General features: G+C 44.2%; 1 protein-coding gene across 18 annotated transcripts in view; it reads right to left on the reverse strand.

The window, feature by feature from the left end:
• SUN1 (Sad1 and UNC84 domain containing 1) overlaps positions 1-9,652 on the reverse strand; it is a 63,205-nt gene extending 53,553 nt beyond the window's left edge. For 3 of the 18 annotated variants that reach the window (XM_073362070.2, XM_073362077.2, XM_073362072.2), the window contains exon 1: positions 5,135-5,459. The gene's annotated coding sequence lies outside the window, so the exon portion shown is untranslated. Of the gene's footprint in view, positions 1-5,134; positions 5,567-9,572 lie in introns of those variants that run through there. The other 15 variants (XM_073362080.2, XM_073362081.2, XM_073362078.2 and 12 more) reach the window with 11 other exon arrangements.
• Positions 9,653-10,450: the final 798 nt, after the last annotated feature.

The raw sequence follows: 10,450 nt of genomic DNA on the forward strand, positions 1-10,450 counted from the left end.
TCTTCCTATGATCCACAATCCGTTCTTCTGAGACACCTTTACCTTCAGTCCTTGGTGTGAGGTTACAGCCTGCACCACCCTCCCAGTTCAAGGATTCCCGGGGGGGAATCCTCCTCGTGGGGGGAGGGATAGCTCAGTGGTTTGAGCATTGGCCTGCTAAACCCAGGGTTGTGAGTTCAATCCTTGAGGGGGCCATTTAGGGATGGGGCAAAAATTGGGGACTGGTCCTGCTTTGAGCAGGGGGTTGGACTAGATGACCTCTGAGGTCCCTTCCAACCCTGATATTCTATGATTCTACGTTATAAAGAATAGACAAGTGATTAAGTTGGTTCTGTCCCTTTACTAAGGGAAGCTATTTTGGCTGAAGCAAATTAGGACATTTTAAACCACCCTGTGCAGATAAATCAAACCATGTTATAACCATGAGATGTACTTCTGCTCAGGTGTTATTTTGTTTTGGATGAGTAGAAAGGGACTTTGCCTGAGGGTTAAATTCTATACAGTCCCTCCAGCTAGATCTTTGAAGTTAATACCTGCGATGTTGGGTGTCGGAGTGTTCCTTGTTTATTATTCATATTATTTAGAGGGAGATAAATCTCTGCACAGAAAACTTTTTTTAAATTGGAGTTGTGCTCTCCTTTGCTTCTTTATGTATAAAGAATGCCTGTAGCATTTTTCCGCCCCCAAAAAAGAAGCATCAAGAATATCAAGTCCACTCATCCCTAATTTTGCTGAAGTTCCTGTTGGACGTCTCAGAGCAGGTGTATTGTTGTTCTCACGCTCTAACTGAAGCATAGGTATTGAATCTTTACCCCAACATTCTCTTCAAAATTTCATAAGTCATGGAATTAAACTACTGTTACAAGAACACCCCACATAGACTGACTACGGATCCCTTCCTCTGCCAACTGCTCAGCTTTCAGCCTTCATGATATCTTTTCAGGAACTCTCTGATCAGTCTTCCAAAACAGACAAAATCGAATTTCCAATGTAAGAAGATTCAAGGTCTGAAAGACTTTTTTTGAGAAAGTAGGAACAAAGCATAATCCCATTCACACACACCCCCTTTCTGCAGGGCATCTTTAACAACACAGCCCCATTCTACTTACATTGTTAGGCTACTGTACTGAATCAACAAGAGCTACAGAAAGACCTTAAAACTGCGGACAACTGACTTGTCTGTCTGCAATTTGCTACTGGGACTGAACGTGGACCAAAAGGTACAGGTACTTTGCAAGGAGCATTTCATCAACAAATCACATTTCGACCTGGCAGCTCAGCTGATTTCAGGCACCTGGATACACCAGTGTTCCTCCACCTAGAATGCTAGACTACAAGGGACAGATTTTAAAAGGCACAAATTGGACGTGAGCGGCTAACTCCCTTCTTGCACCTTTGAAAGTCCCCCCCCCGCCCAGTCTTTCACCCATAGTAACATCAATTAGATTTCCTTTCTTCTGTACCTCCAACCACTCAGTTTCCCCTTTTCAGTTTTTTAAACAAAATTAAATAGATAGAATTTAGATAATTTCCGATTCCTTTAAAAAAGTTCTGTGAGAAGACAGACACTTTGGGAAAGATCATCATTACTAAATTGTATTCCTTTATATTTCTGCTAATTAAAAAAAAGCGAGTGCATGTATACTAAGGTCATCTGGCCTTTGGTTCTCATGTTACCACAGGGTAATCAAATCACTAGCACAACTTCCAATCACAGATTCACCATCTAACTGCCTGGTAACAGCAGGAAAAAATAAAAAGTCTCTAGAGACTTAGCTTTGTTTGTTGAGTTCAAAATGAAGTGTAGAATGTTAGTCCAACAACAGGGGGATTCAGAAATTAGGTATGCCTCTTTATCTGTAACATTTTAAAAAATTAGGAGCAAGTACAAAGCAGTTCTAATGGCTGACTATATTAAACAGAGCTTTAAGAAAATTCTTCTGCTTACAAGCTATAGTATAAGAGTCACCGCTATGGTTGCAACAGGGAGTACCTAAAGTTAGAAACTTAATTGATTTAGGTACCAAAATATGGAGTGATTTAATTTTCAGGAGTGCCAAGCACACAGCAACAATTTTGAAAAAAAAAAATCAGGTAACTACTTTAAGAGCCTAACGTTAGACAACAATTTTTGAAAATATTGGCACATGCCTCTGTGTGAAGATGTTTTACCCACTATTGTTACAAGTGGCACTTAAGACTACTGTAACTGAAAGATTGGGGAGAAATGTTCTGTTTTTCCAGTTTCTTCACTTTATATAGCAGAGTGCTGTCAAATACACAGTCAGTTCCCTGTGTTCCGGTGAATCTTGCACAAAGTAACAGGAGCAAAAAAGAAGCATTTTAATAAAGGAGGCTCCAAAACTGACAAAGGAACCTACTTTTAACTGTTTATGCTGACTAGACTTCAAGATGATGCGTCATGAGGGAATACAGCAGACACGAAGTATAAGCTTTTCACAATACTTAGCTGCTTAAATGAATATTATCTAGTTTAGTAGGCCCAAGATCTGACTCTCTCTGCCTCTATTGTCCGTCCTCCTCTCTTTAAAAGTCTGTTAGAAAAATCCATATAACTTCTGCACAGAACGGTGGGAAGGGATGGAGAAGAGTGAAAGAAAGTAAGGCCATACTGGGTCAGACCAATGATTCATCAAGCCCAGTTTCCTGTCTGCTGACAGTGGCCAATACCAGATACTTCAGAGGGAATGAATAGAACAGGGCAATTATCCAGTGATCCATCCTGTCATCCAGTCAGTGTCTGGCAGTCAGAAGCTTAGGGAAAAATCAAAGCATGAGGTTGCATCCCTGACCATCTTGGCTAAAAGCAACTGATGGACCTATCCTCCATTAAACTTACCTAATTGAACAGTTATAGTTTTTGCCTTCACAGCATCCCCTAGCAATGAGATCCACAGGCTATAAGAACAAACAAGTTATTTACAAAAGGACCAAAAAAAACCTAAACTAGGTTTGTGAGGTAACTTAGAGTACAGGAAAGTAAGAGACCAAAGCATAAATTTCAGCCAAATAGGATGCAAGCAGACACTGCATAGATTCCACACACCACTTCTGTTATTACACCTCAATCTCATAGTGCAAACCCTGGCTCCCCTTGGACCCAGTTGGAAACGTGTTGATTTTAAGGGAGAGGAGATAATCTTCTGAAGTGGCATCATCCCATGGCAAAACAATAGCGTTGGTAGTGTAATGAGCCCTGAGGGTGCTATGACAACAGGCGATAACACAACCCTTGAGTTAGCTATGCTACAAGGGAGGAGATGGAGATCTAGAAGCACTGCAGAGGGACCTCTCCTCTGTACAGATGGCTGCAGATGTGGGCAAATCCAAAACTGTCAGGCCAGCAGCATGAGTAAAGAATCATACTCCTACCCACTACCTTGTGCTAAGAGGCCTCTCTTCCCAAAGGGGAACTATAACTCTCGTTTTCCATAGCTTCAAAACCATAGACATATTCAATGAACTGTCCCCAATGAAGCCATAAGAGTTTTGCCATTGACTTCAGCAGGCCCATGATTTCACTCCTTGACTTTTTTACCCCCTCTTTAATAAAGGTGACAAGGCCCATAGGTACTGGCTTTTTAGCACAAACCTGTCATGACAAGCACACGGCACTTTGCATTCACAGTGCACTTACTGTAACAGGGACTAGGATGAGCCCCAACTTACAGTCATTTGTGACTTATGTACCTATGTGGCCTCCATCACAATAACGTCTGAGTGCTTTAATCTTTTCTTAGTGTTTTATCCTCACAAACAACCCATTTTACCGATGGGGATCTGAGGCACAGAAACTAAGTGAGTTTCCCAAGGTCACACAAGAAGTCTGTGTTGAAGCAGGGAACTGAATTCATGTCTCCTAATTCCCAGGCTACTATCTTAACCATCGGACCATCCTTCCTCTCTAACATTCAGGAGTGAGGAAAAAAATCCAACGTCTTCATTGGAAAAAGACATTGGACAAATGCTAGCAGCAAAATACAAGGCTGGCAGCCTTGTAAGAGCAAACCCATTCTGATGCATTACAAATGGGAAATTGGATTTGGTAAGAAAATGGGTCTCACTTTTGAGATTACAAAATTCACAGAATAAGATTTGACAGCATTACTGTAAACAGAATTTGCTATTTTAACTCTACACTTGAAGGCAGACAAACTCATTTAAATTATTCATATAGAAAACATGCTACTACCATAAACTCCAAATAAGCTTTGCTAGACCATGGGCTCTCATTTCATTACTATAAATATTAAATAATGTAACAATTCCTAGTAACCAACTGTTTCTACTTATTTCAAACTTGAAACTCTGCTATTGTTCACAATAAGCATTTAATACTAATATTGTCATATTTAGTGAGTAGGAATTTAGCCATCTGAAATTCCTATAAGTGATTACATTAACTTTGTATTTACTTCCATGGAGTGTATCCCGAATTTTTGCAATGTCTTCCCCACATATCCCCAAAACTACCAACTTAAAACAGGCTGAAAAGCAAAAGAGCTTCAAGCAAATGTCAAACACACTTAATACAAAATATCTGTTCATAAAGATATGAAGAACTTTTTAAGAAGGATGTTTATATATTGTTTCTTTTTAAAAAGGCTCTGAGAATACTAACAACATTAACATCTTTCATTAGACTTTATCTTGTAAATGTACAAATGTGTGCTATGATACACTCGACAGTTGCCAAACTGTAACACTATTACTTAAAACCAGCTCTGTTATATATAAAAAGGAGCTGAACAGAAAATAGCTACAAATTCAGTTGTACTGAGACAACAAACATGTCTTCTCATTGTTTATACACACAGAGAATCTAAAACATGTCATAGCTAAAGTGCATTGGGTCATTTTACAGACTGGGAACCCAGTGATTTAAAAACTCAAGCAGAATTTGCTGCACATGAATCTAACCAGGCCTCTTCATTTAAAGAGGTACAGTGGTCTACTGAAGGCTCACTAGAATTACGTATTTAAGCAGGTCAACCCTGTGATAAAACAAGTAGTTTCAAAACAAACTCTAATTTACAGTTTGCCTAGATAAAGCTCCAAGATCAATTTATATTACAGTTTAACAAAAAACAGCAGCAAATGCATGGCATCAAACCTATATATCCAAAATCCTGAGTCATCCGCTTCACATATTTAGAATAATTATATGCTTCAGCATTCTGTTCCGAGGTCCAGCAATCCCAGTCAAAACAATTCAAGGCAAGTTTGCAAGTTGACAGGACATTATTTTCTATTCCACACCGCAGAATCCCAAAATGGCTTCCCAGCCTCAACAAAGCAGGAAGGATCAGACTAATCTGATCCAGCCTCTCAAAGCTCCTATTGTCAGTCAGAGGCAGAGTTTGAATTTATTGGACACTGCTACTTTAGCCAGCCCACACATTTAACCCATTAGTTTCTCTCCATAAAAAGGGATCGACAGGCTCACACTTAAAGACCTTGTCCAGTATTTTACTTATAGTTACACACTAACATTGATTTAACTACCATTTTTCAATAAACTTTATACTAACGAAAACACAGAGTACTTGATTTCTAAAATGCATGTTTCAGGTATCTGGCAAAACAATTTGGAAGACCTAAATTTTCACCACTTACCTTTAATTTGTAAAATGAAGAGATAAGCCTGATCCAATTTTCTGCTTTTTATAATACAGCTAAACTCCCACCCCCAAAGACACCAGTTGTAGCCCTATTTAAATTAGCTCTTAATCCCATGACAATGAAGTAGTAAAGGCAGAAAAACATGACAGGTCACAGAATGATTTGTTAGTGTACAGATGCAAATAGAATGAAAGATGTATTGATTACAAGGTTAGCAAACAAAGCTCTCTTTAAGCAGATTATTTGCAAAGGAAATGTTTCTACCTGGAATTTTTTCTCTATTAAAATCAGCAAAGAGTTTCATTTTGACAAGAGTAAATAGTGTCCCCATACATTAGAGAAGGAACTGGAATGTAAGATTAATTTTTAATTATTTCCCAAACCACTGAAACTTTAACCTTTGAAACTTAGTTCCAAAGAAGTAAAACATATATGTTTACATGGAGTATTTTATACTCCAAGTGTGTGCTTAGATTTAAATTAAAGATATATTTCAAAAGCTATTCCTCCTCCTTCACTTTTAGTATCACAATTTGCAGAATTAAAATATTTTAAAGCATAAAGGACACACTGGACACTCCTCACAAAGCTGTGTTCATGTTGTCACTGTGCATGTGCAGAGCTGATCTTAGCACTGATTAAATAAGCAGTTTACAGTACTCCCTATCCCCCATTTTAAAAAAATAATTATAAAAATAGAAATCTCTGTTGCCCTGGGGAAAAATCATCAGTTTTCAAAAGGCTGTCCCTAAACAACAGCCAAAATATTATTTTACATATTAGCACTGAGAAGGTCTCAAATTTACTCTGTTTGACCTCAATCCTGCAATTGACTCTGCACAGCACCCCATTATCTGTACAGAGCCCCACTGAATTCAATGGGGCTCCCTACAGGGGCATTCCCACATGTAATCAATTATAAAATCAAGACCTTAATTCTGAAACATGTTTCAAAGTACACTGTTAGTGCAAATATTTTAATTTGCACCTTCTCTGGCTAATGGTAGAAGTGAGAAAATGTTTATCTAGGAAAAATTTCATTTCCTCTTTCTGAAATGTTGGTTTGAAAAACAATGTTTGGCATCTGTTGAAGAGACATTAGTACTTTAACTTGTCTATACATATTTGACAAAACAAATTTCTTTGTTTTTTGTTTTCTTTCTAAAACAGACATTAATCATGGCACACATTTAGTGTATTTATGATACATTTAAGTGAAATTGCAAGACTGGCATAGGAAATGTAGCTTCTGGGGATAGTTTAGGCAAACAAATGTAGTTGTCCATACTATAATTTGGCTAGGACACCAGCTTTTATATCCATATACCTTGTCTTCACAACTAAAAAAGGTGGATTTTTACCTCAGGTTAAATAATACACATGAATGGTCCCAAGGTAAAAACCACAGTGAAGACAGGGCACTTTAATCTCCACCCATGACTGACCTTGTGGTAAAACTGTAGTGCTTACCTTGCCTACCTTAACTCACAGTAAAACTGCACTGCCTTCTCTTTACTGTGTTTTTACCTCAAGACTGCTCACAAGCTTAATTTATCCCAACATAAAAAAAATCCCAACATAAAAACCACACCTTTTCTTACCCCGTCATCTGATCAAAAATGGTAATGTTGGTTGAACTCTGCATTAAAAATAGTAAAGTGAAGCAAAGCAACTCTAGCAAGCCGTGAAGCACAGCACTAACACCATGCTGGGGTACTAGTTCAGGTTAGGATATACAGCAGCAGGCTATCGCTGTTGCTGTGGCTATGTCAACACTATGAGATAGGGGTGTGACTGCCAACTCTTGTAGACATACACACCACCCAGCTAACATGCTAAAAACAGTAGTGTAGCTGCTGCAGCACTGGCAGTGGTCACACAGGCGAGCCGAGCCAAGTACAAACCTGCTGGAACCTTGGGCACGGTTATCCTGTGTCGCCACTGGCCATGCTACTACAGCTCCATTACTACTTTCAGTGCAACTAACTCAAGGAGAGCTAGTGTGCATATGTTTGTGAGAGCTGGGAATCACACCCCAAGCTCCTAGTTTAGCGGTTACCTGTGTGACACAAATACAAGACTTCAGTGTCCAAGAAAATGTGGCCATTCACATGCAACAAGTTCCTACAACAATGCACCAGATTCTGATTTCTTTCACTTCAGTTTTACAGTGGTTTAACTTCTGTATCTACAGGAACAATCAGAATCTGGCCTAATAAGCCAATTTCCCTAAAGTCTTCCTGTAAGGTTTATATTTCCTATTTCTTAATCCAATGCTGTCACCAACATGTTATATTCTGTCCTGCTAATAACTTTGCCTCTCTGGCTCTACCCACGGTACCGCCATGCCTAAAATAATCTGATCACAGTTTACACCTACACACATGTAAAGTACAAGCTGTAATAGATAAATGTATTATAATAGCTTTCAGAAGCTCCTGCTAGACTCCATCTAGGAATGTTAGACTCTAGAGCTATTTAACACTGGCCATTTCCCCCCCCCGGAAAAAAATCCCATTACTGCTAACAGCTCCATCTATGGCAGGAACAAAAAGGCAGCACTAGTGCAAACACACATTGGTAGCAAGGCAAGCTCCTGTAAGGTAGTATGGGCCCTGGCAGGGGGCAATATGTGCTAACTGGAGGGGAATGGGGATAAGTGCATTCCCCTCCCTCATCCTTTGTCAGCAGCCTCCCCCACATGGTAGTGCAGGGCCCCAACGGTATCTACTCTGCACTGGTGAGGCCTCAGCTGGAGTACTGTGGCCAATTCTGGGTGCAACACTTCAGGAAAAATATGGACACACTGGAGAGAGAGAGTCCAGAGAAGAGCAACAAAAATGAAAAAGAGTTTGATAAATGATAAAATAATAAAACCCCTTTTAAAAGGTTAAAAAACTGGGCATACTGAATCTTGAGAAAAGGTGACTGAGTGAGAGGGGAACCTACTAACAGTCTTCAAACACATTCCGGGCTGTTAGAAAGAGCCCAGTGAGCAATTGTTTTCCATGCCTTTTGAAGGCAGGACGAGAAGTAATGAGCTTAATTTGCAACAAGGGAGATAGAGGTTAGCTGTTAGAAAAATCTTTGTAACTACTGTAGAAAGATAGTTAAGATCGAGAAGAGACTTCCAAGGGAGGCTGTGGAACCTCCTTCAGAGGGGGGATTTGAAGAACACACTGGACAAGCACTTGGCCCGCCTGAGTGCAGGGGCTGACCCCAGGGTGACCCGATGTCCAGATTTAATAGGGACAGTCCTGATATTTGAGGCTTTTTCTTACATAGAAGCCTATTACCGCCCACCCCCCCCTTCCTGATTTTTCACACTTGCTGTCTGGTCACCCTAGCTGACCCAGATGACCCCTTGAGCTCCCTGCCAGCCCTACACTGCTATAGGTCTAATCACACCTCAGGACCCAGCCGCACCCCCAACGCCCGGGGCACAGCCGCGGAGAGGCCGCTTTGGCCGCACAGACGCATCGCTGTGCGCAGCCTTGTTCTCCGGCGCTGCCAGGGCGAGGCGGGGGCCGCCCCAGAGCGCCGAGGAGCCAAAGGCAGCTGCCGCCCCTGCTGGAGCTTATCTCCGTCCGCCCCTCGGGGGCCTCCTTCCAGGAGCGGCAGCGGCGGGGCCAGCAGCAGGTGGCCGGCAGGGGGCGGTAAGTGCTAAGGGGGGCGGGCTGAGGTAGGGGGCAGTGCGTGCCCCAGTGGCGGGGGAGCGAGAGCCCCAGCCACTGAGGGGCGCCCCGCCCCCCCGGGCTAGGTAACACCGGGGGCCCCGCACGCCCCTCACCGGGGCCCGGAGAGCGCCTCGGGGGGCTCCCCGCCATGAGCGCAGCAGGACCCGGGGGTGGACGGGGCTGGCTGGCTCCGCGGAGTGCGGGGGCCGGGCCGAGTCTCGCAAGGCGAGCGCGTCCCCAGGGAGACATTACCTGCGCGGGGAGGAGGAAGCGAGCGGTGGCGGCGACACTCACGGGGCCCCGGCCCCGCCCCCTTTACCGGCCGCCGGGAGCCACCGCCCCGAGCCACCGCCCCCAGCTCCCGACGCCCCGCCCTAGGCGCCGCGCAGCGAGTCACAGCGACCCCTGGCGGGGCGGAGCGCCCGACGGCTCCCTCCTACGGCCCCAGGGCGCAGCCTGACACTTCCCACCCCTGGCACCTGGGCACGGTGTGACACCCCCCCGTCAGTCACAGCGTGACACCCCTGGCACCAGGGCACGGTGTGACACCTCCCCGTCAGTCACAGCGTGACACCCCTGGCACCTGGGCACGGTGTGACACCGCTCCCGTCAGTCACAGCGTGACACCCCTGGCACCTGGGCACGGTGTGACACCCCCCCGTCAGTCACAGCGTGACACCCCTGGCACCTGGGCACGGTGTGACACCCCCCCGTCAGTCACAGCGTGACACCCCTGGCACCTGGGCACGGTGTGACACCTCCCCGTCAGTCACAGCGTGACACCCCTGGCACCTGGGCACGGTGTGACACCCCCCCGTCAGTCACAGCGTGACACCCCTGGCACCTGGGCACGGTGTGACACCCCCCCCGTCAGTCACAGCGTGACACCCCTGGCACCTGGGCACGGTGTGACACCGCTCCCGTCAGTCACAGCGTGACACCCCTGGCACCTGGGCACGGTGTGACACCCCCCCGTCAGTCACAGCGTGACACCCCTGGCACCTGGGAACGGTGTGACACCCCCCCGTCAGTCACAGCGTGACACCCCTGGCACCTGGGCACGGTGTGACACCTCCCCGTCAGTCACAGCGTGACACCCCTGGCACCTGGGCACGGTGTGACACCCCCCC

The sequence above is a fragment of the Lepidochelys kempii genome, chromosome 10, assembly GCF_965140285.1.
Source record: "Lepidochelys kempii isolate rLepKem1 chromosome 10, rLepKem1.hap1, whole genome shotgun sequence".
Classification (NCBI taxonomy): domain Eukaryota; kingdom Metazoa; phylum Chordata; order Testudines; family Cheloniidae; genus Lepidochelys; species Lepidochelys kempii.